The following is a 26,022-nucleotide window of genomic DNA, read 5'->3' as shown; positions in this document are numbered from 1 at the left end:
CCACTCTTCCTATACAAGTGTGCAAAGTTTGTTGTCCGGGGAACCTACGGCTGGGAGCACAGATCTTTCAAAGCCGGGCACCCCTTCCATAGACTCCCATGTTAAACGGTAATTTCGCCAGTGATTTTGGGGGCTCCAGTACCGGACGGCCGTAGGTTCTCTGGACCCGGAACTTGGCACACATGTAGCCATATTTCTCCTCTACAAGTTTGCAAAGTTTGTTGTCTTGGGGACCTATGGCTGGGGAGCACTGATTCTTCAAATCCAGGCACCCCTTCCATAGACTCCCATGTTAAACGTCGGTCTAGTCATGGGCACAGCGAGGCATGGGCACAGCGAGGCAAAGTGAGGCATGCAGATGGACATCCTAGGCTTATACTCGAGTCAATCAGTTTTCCCATTTTTTTGTGGTAAAATTAGGTGCCTCGGCTTATACTCGAGTCGGCTTATACTCGAGTCGGCTTATACTCGAGTATATACGGTAGATTGACGACGCTATACAAGTACCTTAAAGCGGAGGTCCGGTAAAAAAAAAAAAATATATATATATTAAAAGTCAGCAGCTGCCAACACTGTAGCTGCTGACTTTTAATAAGGTCACTTACCTGTCCTAGTCGCCAGCGATGTCAGCCCCCGCCGAGGCCGATCCTCGCAGCTCCAGGCGCCGCCATCCACAGTAAGGGAAACAGGCAGTGAAGCCATGCGGCTTCACTGCCCGTTTTCTACTGCGCATGTGCGAGCAGCGCAGCGCTTTGTGAATGGGCCGGCTGCTTTCTGGGACACACACAGTTCCCAGAATGCAGCGCGCCCCATTCACAAGAGGAAACCGAGTGTAGGAGGAGGAAGAGAATCCACCTCGAAAGATGAAGAGGCAGATTTGGGACTTCAGCATAGCAACAGCTATTTAGGGTAAGCAAAAAAGATTTTCTTTTTTCATTTTATTTTTTTTCCAATTTTTGGAGGATTTTTTTTTTCCAGGGTGGAACTCCACTTTAAATAATAATAATTTTACTGTGGTGCAGTTTCCAAAGAACATTTTGCCACGTTTTTTTAAACCTGCGTTTTCCATTGCTTTCCAATTGCTTAATGTGTGAACACATTACCGTGCATCCGAAAAGTATTCAGAGCGCTTCACTTTTTCTGTACTGTATTTTTTCTTGTTGCAGCCTTATTCCAAAATTGATTCAGTGCCGGTTCACACTGGGGCGGCGCGACTCGGCAAGGCGATCTGCAGACGACTTCGGAGGCGACTTGCAAAAGAACTTACAGGAACCTTTTTCTAAGTCGGAGTGACTTGAGTCGCTCCTATTAGAACGGTTCCATTGTACAGAACGGGACGCGACTTGTCAGGCGGTATTTAGGTTCCATTTTTAGCGCTAAAATGCCTGAAAAACTCCTCAGTGTGAAAGGGGCCTTACCGAAGATGGCGGCGCCTCCACCCGAAAGCCAAGGGACAGATCAGCTTCGGGTGCCGACATCTCAGGCTCCCTGGACAGGTAAGTGTCCATATATTAAAAGTCAGCAGCTGCAAGTATTTGTTTTAAATTACATTTTAAAAAAAAAATCGGAGGAACTCCGCTTTAAACTAAGTGGGTTGTTTTACAAGGTGATCATTTACAATCATTTTAATTTTTCGATCATCATTTGTACAGTGCAAAGTAAATTTTATGGCACAAAAAAAAAAAAAAGAAGAAGAGTGGTCTTGGAGTTCAGCTTTCACCGTTTCTGAACTCCGATCTCTATTGTAGGCCAGAGTTAGTAATCCAGATAGAAATCAGCAGTAATCTGGTGTAATGTCCCAGTAAGGGATTTTATGATCGGTTACACATCATTTCTAAGATTCCCCCTCCCAGGTCACCGGCACAAAGATCAGATTTCTTCATATTGCAGCAGATCGGTCACATGACTGCTGAAATTTCCCCCGGCTGTCTCCCGACACCCCGTCACATTGGATCTCTAGTACAACCCACCATAAGGAGCCAACAAAGCCGGCTCAATGACATTCCTACATTGCTCAGCGCTGACAGCGCTCTTCATACATCTGTATATCAACAGAGGAAGATGAAATCCGGAAACTTGTTTATAGCAAAACATCCACGTGTCTACACCCAACGCTGGAATCAGTTACACACACGGCCATGCAATTCACCTGCAACCAACGATGAATATAGCACTGAATATATGAATACTGTGTGTTCCAAGCAATCTACAGACAATGGGGAGATTTACGAAAATTGGAGAGTGCAAAGCTTGGTGCAGCTCTGCATAGAAACCAATCAGCTTCCAGGTTTTATATTATCATGGCTTAACCACCACATCGCGCCATTTACAGTGTGACTTTGCAGTTCGATTTTTTGATGCAATGTCATGCGGTTGGCGAGAACAAGTCGCACTGAAGTCGGAACAAAGTAGTCCAAAAAACTTTTTTCCAGTCGCACCAATCAGAACGGGGACCATTGAAATACATGAGTTTTGACTTGTCATGCAACTTCACATGTGTCAAGTCGCACAACAACTCGCAGTAGTGGAAACAGAGCCTTAATGACCGGGCTATTTTTTGCATTACGGCACTGCGTCGCTTTAACTGTGCGGTTGTGCGACTTTGCACCCAAACAAAATGGATACGTCTTTTTTACCACAAATAGAGATTTCTTTTGGTGGTATTTGATCACCTCTGCATTTTTTTTTTTTTTTTGCGCTATAAAGAAAGAAAAAAAAACGACAATTTTGAAAAAAAAAAAAAAATACAAAATGTCTTCCTTAGTTTAGGGCCAATATGTATTCTTCTAAAATCGCAATAAGCGTATATTATTGCTTGGTTTGCTCAAAAGTTATAGCGTCTACAAAATAGGGGGGAGGGGGTAGATTTAAATTATTTTTAAATCTACCCCCTCATTTTTTTAAATTATTTTTTTTCTTACTAGAAATGGCGGTGCATGGAAAAAAAATCCAACAGGCTGGTTGTACTGATGCCGATTGCTGGATCGACTTCAGTACAACCAGCCTGCCCATAGAAGGATGAAATCTCAGCTGGTCCCTACTGAACCGGCCAAGATTCGAACCATCTGCTGCCAGCAAAAGGGGGTATTTTGGAGTGAAGGTTTGCTTTAAACTTTATTTGGGATGTAAATGATATGATGGAGTTGAGAGCAATTCTCTTATTAAAGCGATACTAAACCGCACCAATGTGTTTTTTTTTTTAACCTGCAGGAAAAGGCATAATGTGTGCATCGCATACTAGCACATTATGAAATCCTTACCTTAGACCGAAGAGCCCCCCCCCCCCCAGTGCCGTGCTGTCACCACTGCCAGGCGCGTCCATCTTTATTCCGGTCTTCTTCCCGGGTTGGCACCTTCCAGCTCTCCGACTGGCCATGTCGCGATGATGTCACGGACTGTGGCACGACAGGCAGTCCTTTCAGAGAGCATGTTCCGGTGACTTCACCGACTGTGTGCAATGTAAATATCTCCTAAACAGAACGGCCCAGATTCACAGAGTGTGGACACACATTACGCCGCCGTAGAGTAACCAATGTAAGCTATGCCAACGCAGCGCAGAGAGGTAAGCAATGCATTCAGCAAGCCAGTGCTCCCAAAGCTGCGCCAGCGTGGGATTCAAAGGCATACGCCGGCGTAGGTAGAAGTGGGCATGACCCATGCAAATGAGGTGTGACCCCATGCAAATGATGGTCCGAGCACCAGACAGATACGCATTACGAACTGCGCATGCGCCGTGACGTGGACGCATCCCCCTGCGCCTGCTCACAACCACGTCGGAACAACTGCCTAAACTACACCGGATCACTGCGTACGGCGTGAACGTAACGTACGCCCAGCCAGACACGTCCAACGTAAAATACGCCGGCTTGTGTTCCCTGGTGCAGACCTTTGCATGTCTGCTGCTGGGTTGCACCTCCTTTATGGGGAATAACTTTACGCCGGACGTACAACTTACGCGCACCTCGCGTCGGGCGCACGCAGGTTCGTGAATCGCCGTATTTCCCTCATTTGCATGTTTGAATGGCTAATCAATGGGAGCGGCACCATGCACCCAGCCTAAATGTGCGCCCACCCTACGCCGGCGTAAGCAAGCTACTAAGGCGTGGTGTAGCCTGGTTTTAGGCGCATATCTGTTTGTGGGTCTGGCGCACAGATACGACGGCGCGCATTTGCACTTACGTCGGCGTAACGTGTTATACATCGGCGTAAGTGCTTTGTGAATCTGGGCCAACAAGTGTAGGAGATATTCACTATACCTACAGGTAAGTTTTATTATAGACTTACCTGTAGGTAGAAGTGCCTAAAAAGGATTTACTTCCACTTTAATGACAAGGAAGAGGTCTAATTTGGTAATCTTGACCTTTACCCCACTGCTTCCTGTGTACATTTTAAATGTATGTCCATATAAAGAAAAGACAAGGGACAAACAAGGAGGGGTGAGCAATGTGAATGACACGCACACAGGTGTGGGTGCAATGCAGAGCCTGGCTCCATCGTCACTATACAGAAACCTTTTATTGTTACCAACAAACCACACACCAGATTTCGGCAGCAGGTAACTCCGTACTAAGAGTAGGTGGACTGTGAAACTTGGCAGCGCAAATCTGGTTATTGGCACTCGGAGGCCAGCAATGTTTACCCGACATCCCAGCAGTGGCACACCCTGCCAACCGCACGCAATGTCACTCTGCTCTGCACACACCACACTCTGCAGATTATATGACGATTGGGAGACTTGCCCACACACCCATCTGAGCTTTGGGGGGACAATATTCCATACATGGAATGCTGGCTTGATACCATAGTGCATGGATCTTCAAACTACGGCCCTCCAGCTGTTGCGGAACTACACATCCCATGAGGCATTGAAAGACATTCACTGACATGAATAGGCATGATGGGAATAGTAGTTCCTGAACAACTGGAGGGCCATAGTTTGAGGACGTCCATAGTGCATAAATGATCTCTTGGCTCTGTTCACATCTAGGCATTGCTATTTTACAGGTGATTTTTTCCAGTGTTTTTGCAGCGTTTTTGTACAGGCGGTTTGAAGGTTGAAAGGTCACCAATGTAAAAGCAGTAAAACGTCTTAAAACTGCCAAAAAAAAAAAAAAAAAAAGCTCCTGTACTTATTTTTTTCCCCAGCAACAAGCGTTTTGCTTCAGGCAACAGAACGTTCAGATGTGAACAAGGGCCATTGAAATGAATGGAATTTGTCTTGTTGGGCGTTTTTTAGAGCCGAGGCTTACAACAGAAAAAAAACGCCCAAAAACACCTAGCTGTGAACAGACACTAAAAACACCAAAACCCTTTTCACACTGAGGCGCTTTTCAGGTGTTTTAGCGCTAAAAATAGTGCCTGTAAAGCGACTCTCAAACCTCCTTGGTGTGAAAGCCCGAGCGCTATCACACTGGGGGTGGTGCGCTATCACACTGGGGGTGGTGCGCTATTACACTAGGGGTGGTGCGCTATTACACTAGGGGTGGTGCACTTTCATTACGGGAAAAAAAGTCCTGCAAGCCGCATCTTTGGGGCAGTGCGGGGGCGGTGTATAGTGAGATTTTTGTTTTTTTTGGGGGGGGGGGGGGGTAACCTTTCATGAATAAGAAAAACAAAAATTTAAAACAGTAAAGTTGGCATATTTTTTTTCGGTATAATATGAAAGATGATGTTACGCCGGGTAAATAGATAACCAACATGTCACATGTTAAAATTACGCACACTTGTGGAATGGCGCCAAACTTCAGTACTTAACCTTTATAGGCGACACTTTAACCACTTAACCCCCGGACCATATTGCTGGTCAAAGACCAGAGCACTTTTTGCGATTTGGCACTGCGTCGCTTTAACGGACAATTGCGCGGTCGTGCGACGTGGCTCCCAAACAAAATTGGCGTCTTTTTTTCCCCACAAATAGAGCTTTCTTTTGGTGGTATTTGATCACCTCTGCGGTTTTTAGTTTTTGCGCTATAAAAAAAAATAGAGCGACAATTTTGAAAAAAATGGCTGTGCGGGGGGTGTCAGGACAAGTCTGATCATTGGAGGAGAGCAGGGTGAATTCCAACACAGCCAGAAAACTAGCCATGTTGTGCTTTCATGTCTAGTATGGTCAGTTTTTAATAGGAAAGCAGAGGGACTGGCAGGAACACCGGGGATTTCATACAAAGAAGCAATACAAAGAGAACAGGAGACTTTCTCATAACAAGTACATGGCACAGTAGCCACATATCAGGAAAAAAAATGGGGTAACATTCTTTAACCCGGTCAGTGGGGAGGAGGACCCAATACAAGGATAAACAGTTCATTCTCGGAGTTGAGCTTTATATCCAGTTATTGATTTGTCATTATTATCCCACATGGCACAGTATTGTACAGCTTAACCAGCCTTACCGTAATCAGCTCTACAGACGGTAAAATCTTCAGTCTTCACCATCAGCTGATCCTAGAAAGTCCTTTTCCAGCAGATGCAATAAGCTAAGTGTTTGTCCCTTGCCTCTGGATAGCCGTATACATATTCAATTAAATCACATTTATGTTTTTTTTTTTCCTATTAGCAAACTGGGGGAAATCTGTAGCAAGAGACACATACAGGCCGCCATTTCTGACCTCCTTTGAAAAATGCTATTTTCCTGGCTGTCTCACCTACTGACCGGGGCAGATCAGGCAGTGAAGAGAGAACGCCCCATCTGTATGCTTGCTCTGGGTCTGAGACTTCATATACACCCACAGGATAAGCATGACAGCCAGAAAAATAGCATTGTTAGAGGAGGAAGTCAGGACAATCTCTGAATGCAGAATTCTTTTGGACAAGCCCAGTTTTATCAATGCGATCATCACTGGAAAGCCCTTCTAGTAGTGCAGCTGCCCAGCAGCTCACCTCTGAACCCCCCTCCTGCCCCCTACATTCCCCCCTACCGCCTTACAAGTTATTTATGACGGGAGATTTCTATTTTTTTCTACATCCCAAGTTCTCTCGCTTGTGCAGCTGCTGCCTGAGCTGTAAAACTCACCTCCTCCCGGTTGAAGAATTAGGCCATCTTATTACGTGTCCTAGAATCACATGTGATCATATAAGAGCACAGTGAATGCATGGAGCATTAGGCCCCATTCACACCTGAGCGACGCCAAGAAATGCGGTCCCGTGGCGTTTTTTGTGGCGTCTTTTTTAGAGCGGCATCATTCGTTTTAAATGAGCCTCCCTCCGCTCCAAAAACTCGCCAAAGAAGCTTATGTATCAATTTTGGCACCGAGCCAGATGCATTTGGCGTTAAGTTTTGCTGTGATTTTTGTGGAATGACAATTGTGGTGAAAAAGCAACAGCGTTTGGGGTGTCATTGGTAAGTATTGGCACTGAAAATGCGTTGCACGTTTTGTTTTGCGATTCTTCCCGCGATTCCAATATGCTCAGGTGTGAACGGGGCCTTAAAGTGGCCAAAAAATTGGGCCCTTTATATCATCTAATATACCTGGTCTCTCGGTCTCCCTCTCCGGTCTCCCCCTCGGGTCTCCCCCTCGGGTCTCCCCCTCGGGTCTCCCCCTCGGGTCTCCCCCTCGGGTCTCCCCCTCGGGTCTCCCCCTCGGGTCTCTCAGTCTCCCTCTCGGGTCTCTCAGTCTCCCTCTCGGGTCTCTCAGTCTCCCTCTCGGGTCTCTCAGTCTCCCTCTCGGGTCTCTCAGTCTCCCTCTCGGGTCTCTCAGTCTCCCTCTCGGGTCTCTCAGTCTCCCTCTCGGGTCTCTCAGTCTCCCTCTCGGGTCTCTCAGTCTCCCTCTCGGGTCTCTCAGTCTCCCTCTCGGGTCTCTCAGTCTCCCTCTCGGGTCTCTCAGTCTCCCTCTCGGGTCTCTCAGTCTCCCTCTCGGGTCTCTCAGTCTCCCTCTCGGGTCTCTCAGTCTCCCTCTCGGTCTCGATATTGCTACAATCCCATGTGTTACATTAAATGATGTGCCCAGTATATGTGTTTTTTTTTTAAAAATGCCGCTGTATCCCTTTAATAGCATCCGCCACTCTCCTCCTGGCTGACATCAGTGGGGAATTCTCAGCCCCTCAGAATGGGGGAGTAGAGCGACGGGCAGTCATGTGAGCGCCGCTATGAAATAAAGGTATACAGCGGCATATTTTTTAAAAAGCACATACACTGGGACAAATCTAGCACTAGACCTCCTCTGTAACGCTAAACTGGTAACCTGTAAAAAAATAAGTACTAAAGCGTTGCCTATGGAGATTTTTAAAGTACCGAAGTTTGGCACCATACCACAAATGTGCACCATTTTAAAGTGTCACATGTTGGGTATCTATTTACTCGGCATAACATCATCTTTCACATTATACAAAACAATTGGGCTAACTTTACTGTTTTGTTATTTAATTCATGAAAAATAAAAAATAAAACGGGTTTGAAAAATTATTGTGCAAATACAGTGCGAGGTAAACATTTTGCAATGACCGCCATTTTATTCCCTAGGGCATCTGTTAAAAACATACCGTATTTATCGGGGTATAGCGCGCTCCCGCGTATAGCGCGCACCCCTAAAGTTGCCCCCAATCTTGTGGAAAAAAAGTTTTTTTGTACTTACAGTTTTGGGGTCTTGCGCGGCGGCCTCGTCGGGTCCGGCGTCCATCTGCGGCTTCGGGTGTCCTCTTCGTCGGGTCCGGCGTCCTTCTGCGGCGTCCTCCCCGCTCGTTTCCCTCGCCGAGTTTGAATACTGCGCCGACATATACCGAGCGCAGTACACTCGTGTATCGTCGGGCAGGCTCGGCTACTCTCGCGCTGACATCCTGTACGTCCAGGACGTCAGCACGAGAGGCGCCGAGATTGCCCGAAGATACACGAGTGTACTGCGCTCGGTATATGCCGCCGCAGTATTCAAATTTGGCGCGGGAAATCGGGTATCGGCGTATACCGCGCACCCACGATTTTGCCCTAATTTTCAGGGCAAAATAGTGCGCGGTATACGCCGATAAATATGGTATATAGTGGTTGGGGGTTCGGAGTAATTTTCTAGCAAAAAAAATAAAAAAATGAAGATTTTTGCATGTAGGAGAGGAGTGCCAGAATAGGCCCGGTATGGAAGTGGTTAAGTACAGAAGTTTGGCGCTATTCCACAAGTGTGGGCAATTTTAAAGCGTGACATGTTGGGTATGTACGTCATACTTCATATTCCCATCGCACACATTCCTGGATCCGCTCTTGGGTTTGGGTGCTCGTAGCAACAACCAGCTGGATACTGGTGCACGTTACAGTAGAAATATTTGCCAGCACACCATGGAACGACGTAACTGTAATGTTGGGTATCTATTTACTCAGCGTAACATCATTCACATCATGCAAAACAATTGGGCTACCTTAAAGCGGTTCTCCACCCTAAAGTGAAGTCCCGCTGATCGGAACCCTCCCCCCCTCCGGTGTCACATTTGACACCTTTCAGGGGGGAGGGGGGTCTAAAGACAGGTATTTAAACCCACTTCCGGCCCGGCATTCACGGGCAAAAGACGGGCATTGCGTCACATCCCGTCGCCCCCCCCCCCCGTTGTGTGCTGGGAACACTCGGCTCCCAGCACACAACGGGAGCCAATTGGCGGGCGCGGCTCGCGCATGCGCCGTAGGGAACCGGGCAGTGAAGCCACAGCGCTTCACTTCCTGGTTCCCTCAGCGTGGATGGACGGGGGAGCAGCAGGGTGACGAGCGATCGCTCGTCATCTGCTGCAGACGGCGCTGGACTCCAGGACAGGTAAGTGTCCTATTATTAAAAGTCAGCAGCTGCAGTATTTGTAGCTGCTGGCTTTTAATATTTTTTTTTTTGGCGGAACATCCGCTTTAACTGTTTTGTTATTTTTTAATTCATAAGAGTTTTTAAAAAAAAATAAAAAAAAGCGTTTTTGAAAAATGATTGCGCAAATACTGGACGAGATAAAAAGTTGCAACGACCGCCATTTTATTCCTATGATGTCTGCTAAAAAAACACATATATCGTGTTTGGGGGTTCTGAGTAATTTTCTAGCAAAAAAAAAAAAAAAAAAAGATGATTTGTACATGTAGGAGAGAAGTGCCAGAATAGGCCCGGTATGGAAGGGGTTAAACCTGGTGCACACAGAATCTGGTGACAGCTCTGCATAGTAACCAATCAGCTTCCAGCTTTTATTGTCAAAGCTTATCTGAACAAGCCGACCTTCAAAGCCGATTGGTTACTATGCACAGCTGCACCAGGTTCTGTGTTTAGTAAATCTCCCCCAATAGGTCGGTCACTAATCGGGAGTCTCCGTAGCTGGAGCAGTTTGGAACGCAGTGAACCGAAAACTTCCCAGAGAGCAGCCAGGAAAGAACAGTTCTGTCTGCTGTGAAGATAAATCATTTCAAAGTGAAAAGTAGAAAAGTTATAGGTCATATTTATAGAAGCGCTACAACTCTATGGATAGCGGTTATCTAAACAAATCGCTACAAAGTCCCACGTGTCCCCCTCTCCAGTGACGTCATCAGACACTCTGCACTACAATACATGGCGGAAGTAATCAATCCCTCCAGGATCTGGTGTAGCTGGCACAAAGAAGGAAAAGAAAATCATTAAACAGACCATTGGCAGACAAGCCTTAAAGTGGAGGTAAACCTCAGATATGAACAAAGCATATCCCTCTAGAGCGTGTACTTGTCTCAATCCAGAGCACCAAGTGTCATTTCTGTCTGCTGCCTCCTTCCTCTGCTATCAGCATGAATCACTTCTGACAAGTGAGGGATCTCCAGCACACAGCCTGTGATTGACAGCCTCAGCTACGTTCCTATGTGCTGTCCCTTCCCACCAATCAGAGCTCTCTTCACTGAGCTCTGCAGTGTGTAATTTCAGATCTTTGACCCCCTTGTTTTCTGAACTCTCAAAAAAGCTTTATAAAAATTCTGCACTTTGAACGGATGTAGCGAAGTGAAGACCGCAGATAAGATAGGGAGATTTGTTTAATCTCTGTGTATCACCTGAGGCCAGTCACTTCACTGAGTATATGGAAGGGTTTACAACCACTTTAACTACCGTATTTATCGGCGTATACCGCGCACTATTTTGCCCTGAAAATCAGGGCAAAATCGTGGGTGCGTGGTATACGCCGATACCTGCTTTCCCGCGCTGAATTTGAATACTGCGCCGGCATATACCAAGCGCAGTACACTCTTGTATCTTCGGGCAGTTTCGGCGCCTCTCGCGCTGACGTCCTGGACGTACAGGACATCACCACGAGAGTAGCCGAGCCTGCCCGACGATACACGAGTGTACTGCGCTCGGTATATGTCGGCGCAGTATTCAAACTCGGACCCGACGAAGAAGACACCCGAAGCCGCAGACGGACGCCGGACCCGACGATGGACGCCGCGGAAGACGCCAAAACTGTAAGTACAAAAAATCTTTTTTTCACAGGAATCCGGGTCGAGTTTAGGGGTGAGCGCTATACGCGGGAGCGCGCTATACCCCGGTAAATACGGTACTTGCCATCCGCAATGTACTGCAGGTGAGGGGCCGCTGTAGGCAAAGCGACGTACTGGTATGGTGCTGCCTACTTCTGGGTTTAGGGTGCACACATGTGCGCTTCCTGCCCGGCTCCCTCTAATTGTACACAGCAGGAGCCTGTCAGCAAGTCCCGGTCAATAAATCACAGCTGGGACCTGCTGATTGGCTGTGTGCAATCAAGGCTCAGAGCTCTGTGTTGGTAAAACAACACAGAGCTCTGTACAGAGGGAGCGATCTGTCAGTTTCTCTTCCCTGCAAAGCATGGAGAATGGAACAGACGTGAGACAGCTGCAGCAAAACGGCGAGTATGTATCAGGGGTTTTATTTTTTTTACAAACCCCAAACTTCCCCTTAAGCCCGTATTTCTATGAAGCGACCACTCTGTTGCCTCAATTTGTATTTCAAGGAAATGCAAGGAACCAAAACTTCTGCAAGAGCAGACACTATATGACTCAACCTACAGCGATGTCAGCAGGTAATGAATGTACCGGCTGGAAACGAGTCCAATCCCCCTCCAAACTGTTACCTCCACTGTGTACACAGGACAGGTGCCCTTTAACAGAAAGCCGAGGACAAATAGACAGGACGTGGCACCCGAGGTATGGGGAATGCTAGAGCTGCATGTGATTGGGTTGGATCTGATCAGAGCACCAAACAAATAAATACAGACACGTGTGATGACTAGCAATGAAAGAATCTCAAACATTTCATGTTAACCTCAATTTCCACGACTGGACGTGTCTGCCGAACTGGTGCCGCCGCTTCACTGCTGTGTACTGACAGATGGGGAGCTCTGCAGAGATCTGCCTATTCCGGGACGGCAGGAGGAACAATACATTCATAAAAAAAAGTGCATTGTGTGTGTTTGTAGCTATACATAGAGTATATATATATATACATATATATACATATATATATATATATATATATATATATATATATATATATATATATATTATATATACACACACACACACACACACATATACATGCATACATACATACACACACACACACACACACACACACACACACAATATATATACAATATATATCCCCATCTACAGGGTTTGACAAATTTGCTTGGAATCTAGGAGCCAGCTAAAAAAGTTAGGAGCCAGAAAACGCACCCCGTCCCGACGAGCTTGCGCGCAGAAGCGAACACATACGTGAGCAGCGCCCGCATATGTAAACGGTGTTCAAACCACACACGTGAGGTATCGCCGCGATCGTTAGAGCGAGAGCAATAATTCTAGCTCTAGACCTCCTCTAACGCAAAACATGCAACCTGTAGAATTTTTTAAACGTCGCCTATGAAGATTTTAAAGGGTAAAAGTTTGTTGGCATACCACGAGCGGTCGCAATTTCGAAGCGTGACATGTTGGGTATCAATTTACTCGGCGAAACATTATCTTTCATAATATTAAGTATTTATATATGAATCTGCACTAGCGTGAACCGGGGAAAAAAAATAAAATAAGACTCACTGATTGGGTATAGATGTAAAGTGACAAGGCAAATTTACAATTCCCAAGCTATGCCACTCAATGTACTGCTGAAAGGTTGGGAACAGAGGGTATTGTACCGCTGAAAGGTTGGGAACAGAGGGTATTGTACCGCTGGAGTGCTGGGCACAGAGGGTATTGTACCGCTGGAGTGCTGGGCACAGAGGGCATGGTACCGCTGGAGTGCTGGGCACAGAGGGCATTGTACCGCTGGAGCGCTGGGCACTGGAACGCTGGGCACAGAGGGCATTGTACAGGCTGGAACGCTGGGCACAGAGGACATTGTACAGGCTGGAGCGCTGGGCACAGAGGACATTGTACAGGCTGGAGTGCTGGGCACAGTGGGCATTGTACTGCTGGAATGCTGGGCAGAGAGGACGGTTTTTAAATTTGTGTATAAATGTGCAAAACCACCAATTATCCTGACAATGGTTACAAAACAAATAGTTAAGGATCTCTGTGCTAATTAATATCTGCACATTCATAGCATTTTTTCAAAATAATAATATGCAAGATGTAATATTTAAGACATTCCTTTACACCCAGAATTATGTGTACAATAGAATCAGGCCCTGCCTCGTGCCGGGTAATTACTAGCAATTTGGAGCACGTGTCACGTTTAAGAGCTGACATTTGATCGCAGCGCCAGCCTTGGGTCGCTGCTGCCAGGCCTCGGAGATCTACTTTCTTACACAAGGTCATCACATGCACAATCTGGAGCAGATGCTGGCAGTTTAGCTGAGAGGTGTGGAGCGACACTGACCTACATTACACACATTGTGCGCTCCCTTACCTAAGCCTCTGGTTACGGGGCCACAGCTCACAATAACAAACACTCCTCTCTGCTAGCATTGTAAAGTGCACACCGGGGAAATGCCCTTTATCACTTATTTCTGATATTCTTGTGAAAGTGATCAGCAGAATGTCACCAATTGCTATTAACAACTCAAAAATGTTGTTACCAGGTGTATCTATATATGTAATTATATATTTCTATACAGAACCCTTTAACAGTGCCCCCTGGGCTCCTTCCCACCTTCTGCAAGATGCCAGGAATAGGCCAGGTGCTGGGGGGACCACATACCTGCCAGGAAGGTGCTAGGGGACCATATACCCCCCCGGGCACAATGTATACGGTGCTGGGGGACTGTATATACCTTCCCCGGACAGGTGCTGGGGGACTGTATATACCTTCCCCGGACAGGTGCTGGGGGACTGTATATACCTTCCCCGGACAGGTGCTGGGGGACTGTATACCTTCCCCGGACAGGTGCTAGGGACTGTATATCTTCCCCGGACAGGTGCTGGGGGACTGTATACCTTCCCCAGACAGGTGCTGGGGGACTGTATACCTTCCCCAGACAGGTGCTGGGGGACTGTATACCTTCCCCAGACAGGTGCTGGGGGACTGTATACCTTCCCCAGACAGGTGCTGGGGGACTGTATACCTTCCCCAGACAGGTGCTAGGGACTGTATACCTTCTCCAGACAGGTGCTAGGGACTGTATACCTTCCCCAGACAGGTGCTAGGGACTGTATACCTTCCCCAGACAGGTGCTGGGGGACTGTATACCTTCCCCAGACAGGTGCTGGGGGACTGTATACCTTCCCCAGACAGGTGCTGGGGGACTGTATACCTTCTCCAGACAGGTGCTGGGGGACTGTATACCTTCTCCAGACAGGTGCTGGGGGACTGTATACCTTCTCCAGACAGGTGCTGGGGGACTGTATACCTTCTCCAGACAGGTGCTGGGGGACTGTATACCTTCTCCAGACAGGTGCTGGGGGACTGTATACCTTCTCCAGACAGGTGCTGGGGGACTGTATACCTTCCCCAGACAGGTGCTGGGGGACTGTATACCTTCCCCAGACAGGTGCTGGGGGACTGTATACCTTCCCCAGACAGGTGCTGGGGGACTGTATACCTTCCCCGGACAGGTGCTGTGGGACTGTATACCTTCCCCAGACAGGTGCTGGGGGACTGTATACCTTCCCCAGACAGGTGCTGGGGGACTGTATACCTTCCCCAGACAGGTGCTGGGGGACTGTATACCTTCTCCAGACAGGTGCTGGGGGACTGTATACCTTCCCCAGACAGGTGCTGGGGGACTGTATACCTTCCCCAGACAGGTGCTGGGGGACTGTATACCTTCTCCAGACAGGTGCTGGGGGACTGTATACCTTCTCCAGACAGGTGCTGGGGGACTGTATACCTTCCCCGCAAAGGTGCTGGGGGACTGTATATACCTTCCCCGCACAGGTGCTGGGGGACTGTATATAACTTCCCCGCACAGGTGCTGGGGGACTGTATACCTCCCCAGGCAGGTGCCAGAGACTATACACCTGCCCAGGAGGTACATAGTCCCCAGCACCTGCCTGGCAGGTATTGGGGACCAAGTACCTCCTGGGCAGGTGTTGGGGACCATCTACCTCCTGGAAGTAAACGATACATGAATCATCTGCCCTTACTCAAGATGGCAGCATTTTTTAACAAAATAAAGCATTGAGTCATTGGGCAGCCGAATCCTCTGGGGCTGAAGTGGTTAAACATGGGTTATTATCTGTCCCTGAACTCTCCTCTATGTTATCTTATCAGTACAGGTACACAGGGTCGTTTATAGGCATTGGAGTTCAGAAGCGTTTTCTGGAAAACAAAAGAAATGTGTTCAGAACGAATGTTCAGAGGCATTTGAAAACACCTGCAACAGTCTGTAAACGCAGAAACTCGCATTTAACTACATTTGTTTATAGGCATTTTTTATTATTGACTATTTGAGAAAAAAAAAATGCTTCTTAACGCAGCACGTAAACGCTGCAAAACGGACGTTTTTAAATGTCGGTTACTATCAGTCAAGTTAAATCCTTCAGAAGAGTTTGTAAAACGTTCCGTGTACATGAAGCCTAAAAGTTTTGGGTAGAAATGACCTTTAATACATTTTGTGGCCCAATGATTTAATGAAAACACGTAAAACTTCTGAGTTGTAAAGAGTAAAACAAATAGGGAGTGTGTAGAATTTCACACATCCCTCTAAACAAATAACAGGACATTTGGCGAGCGGATCAGTGACCTTTTACATGGAGTACATCCGCAGTCTATTCTGGTACCATCCCTACCAACCGTGTCATGGAAGACCAAAGAGCATCATCCTGGACAAGGAAAAGCTCCACTCCTGGCACATAGTGGCAAGGCTGTATCCTGGCCTAGGCCTAGGGCAGCACTTTGCAGGGAAAGAGTCCCTGTCGACTGTTAGTGTAACGCAAGCTGCTTCTAATTTTGACTGTCCTATCATCCTGGACCACAAACCTTCCTCACTGTGCTATGTGTTTCTTGCTGCACCATTGGCATGGTTATATCTTCTTAGTCCTCTCCATAAAATTATCAGGAATTTGTGTTTAAAGTAGAACTATAGGCAACACTTTTTTTTTTCATTTTGGATAGAGTAAGGGAGGGTTATAGCCCCTGTCAGTTTTTTTTTACCATCCCTGTCCCATTGCAGAGATTTCACTTCACGTCCTGCCCCATAGCCAAACAGGAAGTGAGAGGAAATCCCTGCAAATTAAGGCAATACACTTTAAAAAAAATAAAATAGACGTCCTAACTTGAGCACAGTTGCAGCGTTTCTTAGATTGCAACTCAGTGACAGGTTTTATTTGTTTACAGGATTCGCTCTGTAAAGCATACAATGTCAACAACAACTTATGTGTTTGGCTCTTCAAATTCAACAACATGGAAGGTTGAGTTGAGTTTTGTCATAGAAATGCACAAAGGAAAAATAAGAGACATAAGAGGAAATTACAGAAAGGATAAAAAGGTCATAGAACACAAAGTACATTTATAAAGCAATGGCTCCACCTAGTGGACTACAGAAATATAGCCAACTCTGGAAAATTTCAGTAGCTCAGATACGGCCTTTTAAAGATTTTACACCAGTCTGAAAAAAAGGAAGAAATTCCCAAGAGCCTGCACAAAGAAGAAAAAAAAGTACAGAAGCAAGCATTCTGATCAATGAAGGTAAATGAAGCTGCAACATTACAGATTCTGGTGACTCAAAATGTAGAAAAATGTAATTTGAAGGCCGGTTTACACCAGAATCGCAGTGTGCATTCCTCTGCAGCGTCAATGTGAATGGCCTGAAATTACACAAAAAGTAGCGCATGCACTCATTTTTAAAATGCAGCCACACAGAAATCACACAGTGCCACGTTTTTCAGTGCGTGTGGGGGGGGGGGTTAATAATAGCACTCCTGCACAATATGGGCCAGATCCACGTAGCGCGGCCCTTTTTTACGTCCGGCGTAGCGCATCTCAGATACACTACGCCGCCGTAACTTACAGCGTATTTCCCGTATCCACAAAGAATTTGCGCCGTAAGTTACGGCGGCGTAGTGTAAATGTGTAAGGACGCGCAATTCAAATCACTAAGTTGTGGGCGTTTTATGTTAATACGTCTTGACCTCACATAAATTACTTTTTTTTTTTTTTTTAACGGCGCATGCGCCGTCCTTGGGGGTATCCCAGTGCGCATTCTCCAAATTAACCCGCAACAAGCCAATGCTTTCGACGTGAACGTAATTCTACGCAAAGCCCTATTCGCAAACGTTTTACGCAAACGACGGAAAATTCGACGCTGGCCCGACGTCCATACTTAACATTGTGTACGCCTCATAGACCCAGGGGTAACGTTACGCCGAGAAAAGCCTTACGGAAACGACGTAAAAAAATGCGCCGGGCGGATGTACGTTTGTGGATTGGCGTATCTAGCTAATTTGCATACTCGACGCGGAAATCTACGGAAGCGCCACCTAGCGGCCAGCGTAAATATGCACCTTAGATCCGACGGCGTACTAAGACGTACGCCAGTCGGATCTAGCCCAGCTTCAGGCGTATCTTGTTTTGTGGATACAAAACAAAAATACGCCGGAGCAACCTAGAAGTTACGCGGCGTATCAATAGATACGCCAGCGTAACCGCTTCGTGGATCTGGCCCTATATGTGCAGCACCATGTTTTGTGTGCAGCTGCATGCGGGTATGCGCGATATTTTATTTTCACCTGGTGATCCTGCCAGTAAACACTTCCTGTGCTTGGGTGACAACGCTCGCTCACTGTACTGTACCTAGAGGAGATGTGGTGTCACCGTAGGACAGGAAATGTGTTTGGACTACAGAAACCATTTACCACTCCAAATCTCCATAATACCTAGGAAAGTGTTCTGTAGTCCTAACATACTTCCTGATAACAATGTTTGAGATCTGCCCCAATCACATTCCCCTCATGCTAAACACTCCATATTAGTATGCAGGCAGCTGTCAGTTGTGGGCTGCAGTGAGGTGCAGCAGGGGGCGGCATGATGAGCATTTTAGTGCATCACAGTTTCCTCTTTTTTTTTTTTTCAACTTTATTTGAAGTGCACAAAGTGACAGTTCAGGTAACCGCACAGCACGGTGCATTGCTCTGCTGTACGATAACAGGAGGTGCCTTCCTGGGAGCTGCAATAAAATTCAGCATGTCTGCATTTTAATACCACACCTGACTTGCAGGGAGAACAAAGCACATAGAAAACTATTGTTGTCTATGAGTCCTAGACCTTCTTTCATGTGTGAACGAGCCCATGAGCCTGCAGAATGCATAGGACACCTCCAAATTTCATGAACAAACTTTTTTTTTTTTCCTCACACTTATCGAACAGATATAGCAAAATAAATTAAAAATACAAAAAAAAAAAAAAAAAAAATTGCCTCAGGAATTTAAGTGAGGTAAATGCGGTTAGCCAACAAGTGACAGAGTAAATGCAGTCTCAAAAATATTTCTAAAATCGTCATGCAAACAGACAACATGAATCATAGCCAAGTCACTGACATGAAACATACGGTAAGAAATGTCATTACACGCATCATGGTATAAAAAATAAAGTAGTATATTACATACTATTCAGAATAATCTGCCACCTGGTGGCGATAAAAGACACTGCAATGTCCTTTCCAAAGGGATCTTTTTAAGGGATTTTCTTCCACAGTTTTGGATTCTAGATATGTAGGGTGGGGGCACAGGACACTTCCAATTCCTCAATGTACACTTTTTAGCCTGGATGTTCTTTCTCCGATTGTCTGCCCGGCCGCCGTCATCATCCTCACAGCAAATGGGGGGCGGGAGATGCTGCATATCAGGACAGAGGGCACCTCTCGCCCCGTCCGCTGTGAAGATGATAGCAGCAGTTGGTCGAGCGGAAGACCAGAGAAACAACATCCAGGCTTAAAAGCGGCATAGATGCAGCCTGGACAGGACTGTCGCTCGGTCCAGGTCCAGACCCTGATCTGTCATTTAGTGAGCCCTGACCTAGATGAACCCCCTCCGAGGGACACAAGTCTGTCTACACCAGTGTTTCTCAAACTCCAGTGCTCAAAGCACCTCAAAAAGTCATGTTTTCAGGATTTCCCTCAGACGAAAGGGCTGTGGTAATTACTAAGGCAGTGAAAACTGATCAAATCGCCTGTGCAAAATAATGGAAAGCCTGAAAACATGATCGGCGAGAGCGAGCGAGAGAAAGAGCACGAGAGCGAGAGAGAGCGCGAGAGCGAGAGAGCCACTGTCTTGGTAGGACTGTGCAGGTGAAGCTGAATGATGAATCTGGGACAATGATATAAAGGAGGAGAGGGGGCAAAAACTGCAAGGGGCACGGTGAAGTGTAAAGGGGGACCGTGGACACGGATGTAAAGGGGCAGCGTAATGTTAAGGGGGTGGGCCCGAGGACAGTGATGTACAGTGAGGACAGTGATGTACAGTGAGGACAGTGATGTACAGTGAGGACAGTGATGTACAGTGAGGACAGTGATGTAAAGGGGGACAGTGATGTAAAGGGGGACAGTGATGTAAAGGGGGACAGTGATGTAAAGGGGGACAGTGATGTAAAGGGGGACAGTGATGTAAAGGGGGACAGTGATGGCAAGGGGGACAGTGATGGCAAGGGGGACAGTGATGGCAAGGGGGACAGTGATGGCAAGGGGGGACAGTGATGGCAAGGGGGGACTGTGATGCAAGGGGGGACTGTGATGCAAGGGGGGACTGTGATGCAAGGGGGGACTGTGATGCAAGGGGGGACTGTGATGCAAGGGGGGACTGTGATGCAAGGGGGGACTGTGATGCAAGGGGGGACTGTGATGCAAGGGGGGACTGTGATGCAAGGGGGGACTGTGATGCAAGGGGGGACTGTGATGCAAGGGGGGACTGTGATGCAAGGGGGGACTGTGATGCAAGGGGGGACTGTGATGCAAGGGGGGACTGTGATGCAAGGGGGGACTGTGATGCAAGGGGGGACTGTGATGCAAGGGGGGACTGTGATGCAAGGGGGGACTGTGATGTAAGGGGGGACTGTGATGCAAGGGGGGACTGTGGACATTGATGTCAAGGGGGAGCTGTGGAGTTGGGGACTGCGATGTAAAAGGGGGCTGTGATGTGTTATAGCACAAACATGAGATTCGGACCTCTGGCAGAAGTACATTTACAAATCGGGACCCCTTTTCAATTGAAGACCCCTGGTCTAGGTGGATCAGATTGGAGGCAGCCGAGTCCGTTTACACCCGGCCACCCATAGAGTAGAGCGAGCTTGGTCTGTGTCCGCTCTACATAAACGGAGCGGACATGGACCTGTCATTCTCCTGCTCTGATCAGTAGAGGATGAGCAGACAGATCCCCTGCTGATCCAAATGTGAGTCCGCCTCGTGTGAAAGGACCTTACCCAATACATTGTCAGAGGAAATCACCGGCTATCACAGTGACCGGGAGCCGGTCCTCTCGGCTCCCAGTCATTAGTATGAGACAGTGAGCTGCTGGCAACACCTCAGACTTTTTGTTAGTTTCCTGCGATCGAGCGGCCGCACCAGAAACGGCCCACTTCTGAGAGGCTTCATACGTGCGTATGCTTGGAAGGAAAAGATTATGTGCTCTGAGGTTACGAAGTTTAATGGGAAAAGCTGCAAGGTTGATAAGTGGCAGATGGACTTTACATTAAACTCTATGAAACCTCCAACAACAAGGGCTGCAGAATAAAAAAAGAAACTATATTCCTAGCATGGGCATGTTGTGCCATGGCAGACAGAGGGATCGATTGTGGGCAAGTATAACTTACTAGAACAAACAAAAAAATAAATAAATGGGAGGCATGTGTAGTGGGGGGATGGTGCTAAAACCAAGTGCTCCAAAATGAACATGAACCTGTGGTCCAATTAGGGGATGAAACAGCCACTGTATTTTCTCCCATAGAAAAAAATATATATACAAATATCAATTCAGGGAATTTTTTATGAAAAATGTAAATTTAGGTGGCTGTTGCGATTTAAAAAAGAAAGTTAAAATAACGCAGTACTAAAATAAAACTGCTCTGGTAATTAGGTGCATGTTCTCCATACAAATAAAATATCTTGTGATTGGTCTGCCCTCTAGAGGGTGAAAAGAAACAAGCATGCAGGGCGACATCTAAAATGACTTCTTCACAGCTTTTAGGACTACATTGTCCCCAATCTTAATTGTGGTGCTCCTCCCTACCGAGTCATACTAAAATGACGTCGGCAGGGACCTTTCGTCCTTCAGACTGGACGTCATATGACGTCCTTGCATTCCCGGCCGCTAGGGGGCCGGTGCGCGTGCCTGCGATGTCCGCCGGGCACCCGCGATTGCCCGCAATCACGGCAGGACCATGGATCTGTGTGTGTAATGATGGGGTGTTCTCACACAAAGCAGCTCTGCCCACACCGCCGTTCCTTGGCTGTCCATTTACAAATGAACTGTGAGGGCTTTATGATTTCAAAAAAGCACCCAATGAAGTTACAAACAAATTCAGCACAGTTTGCAACGTTGTCAACGCACTGATGAATGAATGAATGACAGCACTTACCTAGAAGGGGTTACAGTCGCTCGTACCCGTTTAAAGCCTTCGTTGTCTTCTTATAAATCTGCAAAAGAAAATACCATTGTTAGATCGTAAGCAAAAAAAAACAAAAACACAGCATTGTAACTCCAGAGCGTGCTCTGAAAGAATCAGAAAAGAAGAATACACAATACGAGGGGTATGAAGAAGATAGGCTTGACCACACTCTGGAAAGATCGTCCTGGTAACTGTTCAAACAGCAAGCAGAAAATAAATCGGTCTCCAACAAAACATGGACCAGTAGGGGGCGCAAGACTAAAGTGCAGCCTTCAAAAGTAATTTCAAGTAGAGCTGTCTAAATATGAAAGTGGCCACATTCTACATAAATAGGGAGCCAATGTATTCATCTTTGGTTAGGAATCAAATAAGGTCCAACTCACAAATCTGTACCGACTGATAAAATAAACTGCAGGGATGTTGGTGGGCCCAGGGGATGCCCCGTTGTTGTAGGGAACCTCCCAGGGGACTGTTTGGCCCTCATGGCTTTATAAAAAGGTAGATCTTCTGTTTTTTCTTTCATATTTATACTGCTTCATTTTTTTTGTCTACCTTTGTAAGTAGGGTTGCCACCTTTTCTTTAAGCCAAACCCGAACACTTGCGGCGCATTATTATTATTTTTTTTGCAGTAAATGTTGCATACATGCTGAAAGTATGGTCAATAATTCCAATGTGCAAAGGGAGCGGGCCGGGTGAAACCAGAAGTGTTTTTATTAAAAAAGTTTCTGCAATGACACAAACACGTGACCTTCAGAATGATAGACTGGGCAGCAACTGCTAGAAGCAAAGGTCAGTCTTTTGGTTCCCCCTGCTATTAGCAATGGTTCCTTTACAATGTGCTTTCTGTCATTCAGGCTTTTTACTCTATGCTGCCATCTACTGGTGATTTAATAGAAATGCCATGAGTTTTACTTTCCCCATTAGCAGAACTATAATCCTTTTTTATGGGTTACCTGATTTTGACATTCCTTATATCAGGGATCATCAAACTACGGCCCTCCAGCTGTTGCGGAACTACACATCCCATGAGGCATTGTAAAACTCTGACATTCACAGACATGACTAGGCATGATGGGAATTGTAGTTAATGAACAACTGGAGGGCCATAGTTTGAAGACCCCCTGAACACTATAGGATTATAAAAGACCTGGGAGACATTTGGGTACCCCAAGGAAAGTAGTAACATAGTGCACAGAGCGCGCCAGTGGGTGTGGCCGAATTGCTCTTGCTGGCTGACATCACCACCCCACCCTTCAGTGATGCCAAACCTGCCCCCAAACAGCCGCCTGCAGCGGCAACAGTTTTGTGTATGCCTATCTCGGTTACTTGGGGAGCCACAGCCTGGTCTGAATAATGTGTCCAGGTTTCAGGTAGACTAAAACCCGGACACCCGATTCAAAACCCGAACTGTCCGGGTGAATCCTGGACAGGTGGCAACCCTATTTGTAAGCTAATTTTCGTTATAACTGTCAATGTGAGCCCCTTGTTGTCTACTTGTTTAAACTTTAAATATATATAGTGTGTGTGTTATATATAACAAACAGAAAGATACACAATCCAAAAGAAATACCAAGTGCCGGTTCACACTACTGCAACTTGGGATCCGACTTGTGCCGCCCCAAGTCTCACGACATGAGAAATTCCATGGAAGTGAATGAGAGCTGTCTTAAAGCGGAGTTCCACCCACGATTTTTATTTTTTTTAAAGTCAGCAGCTACAAACACTGTAGCTGCTGACTTTTAACCACTTAAAGAACCGCCGCACGATGATATACGTTGAAAGAATGGCACAAGGGCGTACATGTGCGTCCCCTTTAAGAACCCAGCCGTGGGTCACGAGCACGCCGCCGCACCTGCAACCTGGTCCAAAGCTCCATGACCGAGCCAGCGGGGCCCGCGGACCCAATCGCCGCTGGTGTCCCGCGATCGGGTCACAGGAGCTGAAGAACGGGGAGAGGCGAGTGTAAACAAACCTTCCCCGTTCTTCTCTGTGGCTTTTCACTGATTGTCTGTTTCCTGTCATAGGGAACGATGATCAGTGATGTCACACGTTCAGCCACGCCCCCTACAGTAAGAATCATTCCCTTAGGGCACACTTAACCCCTTAGCGAACCCTAGCGGTTAACCCCTTCACTGCCAGTGTCATTTTCACAGTATATATATATATATATATATATATATATATATATATATAAATGCCATAAAAATACCCCCTATTTTGTAAATGCTATAACTTTAGTGCAACCCAATCAATAAACGCTTATAGCGTTTTTTTAACAACAAGAATACGTATCGGCCTAAACTGAGGAAAAACATTTTTTTTATATATTTTTGGGGGATATTTATTATAGCAAAAAAAAAATATTTTTTTTCAAAATTGTTGCTCTATTTTTGTTTATAGAACAAAAACTAAAAACCGCAGAGGTGATTAATTACCACCAAAAGAAAGCTCTATTTGTGGGGAAAAAAGGACACCAATTTTGTTTGGGAGCCACGTCGCACGACCGCGCAATTGTCAGTTAAAGCGACGCAGTGCCGAATCGCAAAAAGTGCTCTGGTCTTTGTGCAGCAATATGGTCCGGGGGTTAAGTGGTTAAAAGGACTTTGGGATTGCTTAACTGCATCCTGCTAAATAGTGAGAGCTGCAGAATGAAAAGCTTGTTTCCTGCTGTCTGCAAATTACTGGCATGGCCAGACAGTCATTGTGTGAGCCCGGAGCTCTTTATGGAAATGCCAGTTTATAGTATACTGTATGGAGCGTACACAGGGGGGGAATCTGCCAAATAAATCGGAGACTGCTAACTTTCAATTTCCTGCGGCACCACACTCAGCAGTGCGATAAATGAGGGTCATGGAGGAAGAAATTTAAGCAATGGATATAAATTGCCCTTTAAAGACCTAGCTACACCTTTCAAATGGAAATATTAAAAAGTATGGGAATCAGTTTTTTTTTCAGAATTATACTTATCTAGGTGGATGCAGAATTGGTTTGAAGCTGCATCTGTCCCCCGCCAGCTCTAACACTAAGAACTGAGCGATCAAACACCGCCGATCACTCGGTTCTCTGGGCTCCCTGAGCAGAGAGCTGTTGACTGTCAGTCACCGGCTCTCTGCTCTGCCCCCTCCTCACTCACTGAAGCGCTGGGCTGTGGACAGGAGCAGCTAAGGATCTTGGAAACTCACTGAGAGGCGGAGCCCGGTGCCGGTCCAGGAATGTGGGCGGATCCCGACCATATGGTCGCAATCTTGCCCAAGCCTGGACCGCCTCTGATGTGCGCTGTCAGCAGGCTTTAACCCGCTGACTGCTGAAAAAGGGTCACAAGAGTGCAGAACAAACTGCACTCCTGTGATCCATAGGAAAAGTACAGCCAAAACGAGCTTCTCCTTTAGGCCCCTTTCACACTTTCGTGACTTCAAAGTCGCACAATTTTACCGCAATTTCGCAGCCGTGATTGTGCCTCGATTTCGGGGAATGCCCATGTAAAACGTGAGGTCTATGGACCTCAGCTCGCATTAAAGTCGGATCACAGCGTCTCCCCGCAGGGATGTAGTCCAAAGGGAGAGGGCGAGTATGCCGACTAACCCCCAGCCAGAACGGTGCAGATGATGGGGGCCAAACTTACTGAGGAGGAACAGGAAGTGGGAAATTCAGACAGACAAAGAAAAAAAAAATTTAGAAGATAAATCGAAGGAAAAGGTGAACCAACAATGCACCAACTTAAAGGAACCTATTTAGAAAAAAAATTAAAATAAAAAAAGAACCTTTACAACCCCTTTAAATAACTACTTAAGTTAAAAAAAAAAAAAAAAAAAAAAAGCAAAGAATACAGTGATAGGTTATTGTACATTGAACAAAAATCTCCTCTTCAATCATTTCTATATGTTCAGATGCTATCACTAGCAAGGAAGATACAGATATAGACTATGAATTGTACAGTTTCCATAAATGGACACAATTAGAGAAAATGAAGTCTGCTGCTGTGGAAACATTGGAGATATTTCTGTTCACCGATTGGGAAGGGCTCAATAACAGATGGAATAGAGAAGAAAGGGGCTGCATTAGATATACAGTTATGTGTTACAGTAAAATGCCAGCAAGAACTTGGTATAGACAAG

The 26,022-nt window shown here is 46.5% G+C and overlaps 1 protein-coding gene across 2 annotated transcripts in view; it reads right to left on the bottom strand.

Moving 5' to 3' along the window:
* The window catches only part of GNG12 (G protein subunit gamma 12), a 184,134-nt gene that overhangs the window by 70,301 nt on the left and 87,811 nt on the right, over nucleotides 1–26,022 (bottom strand). For both annotated transcript variants that reach the window (XM_040360734.1, XM_040360735.1), the window contains one exon: nucleotides 21,877–21,934. The gene's annotated coding sequence lies outside the window, so the exon portion shown is untranslated. The remainder of the gene's footprint in view (nucleotides 1–21,876; nucleotides 21,935–26,022) is intronic.

This window comes from Rana temporaria, chromosome 7 (genome assembly GCF_905171775.1).
Source record: "Rana temporaria chromosome 7, aRanTem1.1, whole genome shotgun sequence".
Classification (NCBI taxonomy): domain Eukaryota; kingdom Metazoa; phylum Chordata; class Amphibia; order Anura; family Ranidae; genus Rana; species Rana temporaria.
The sequence above is the reverse complement of the archived record's forward strand: the minus strand, read 5'-3'. Positions and strand labels throughout refer to the sequence as shown.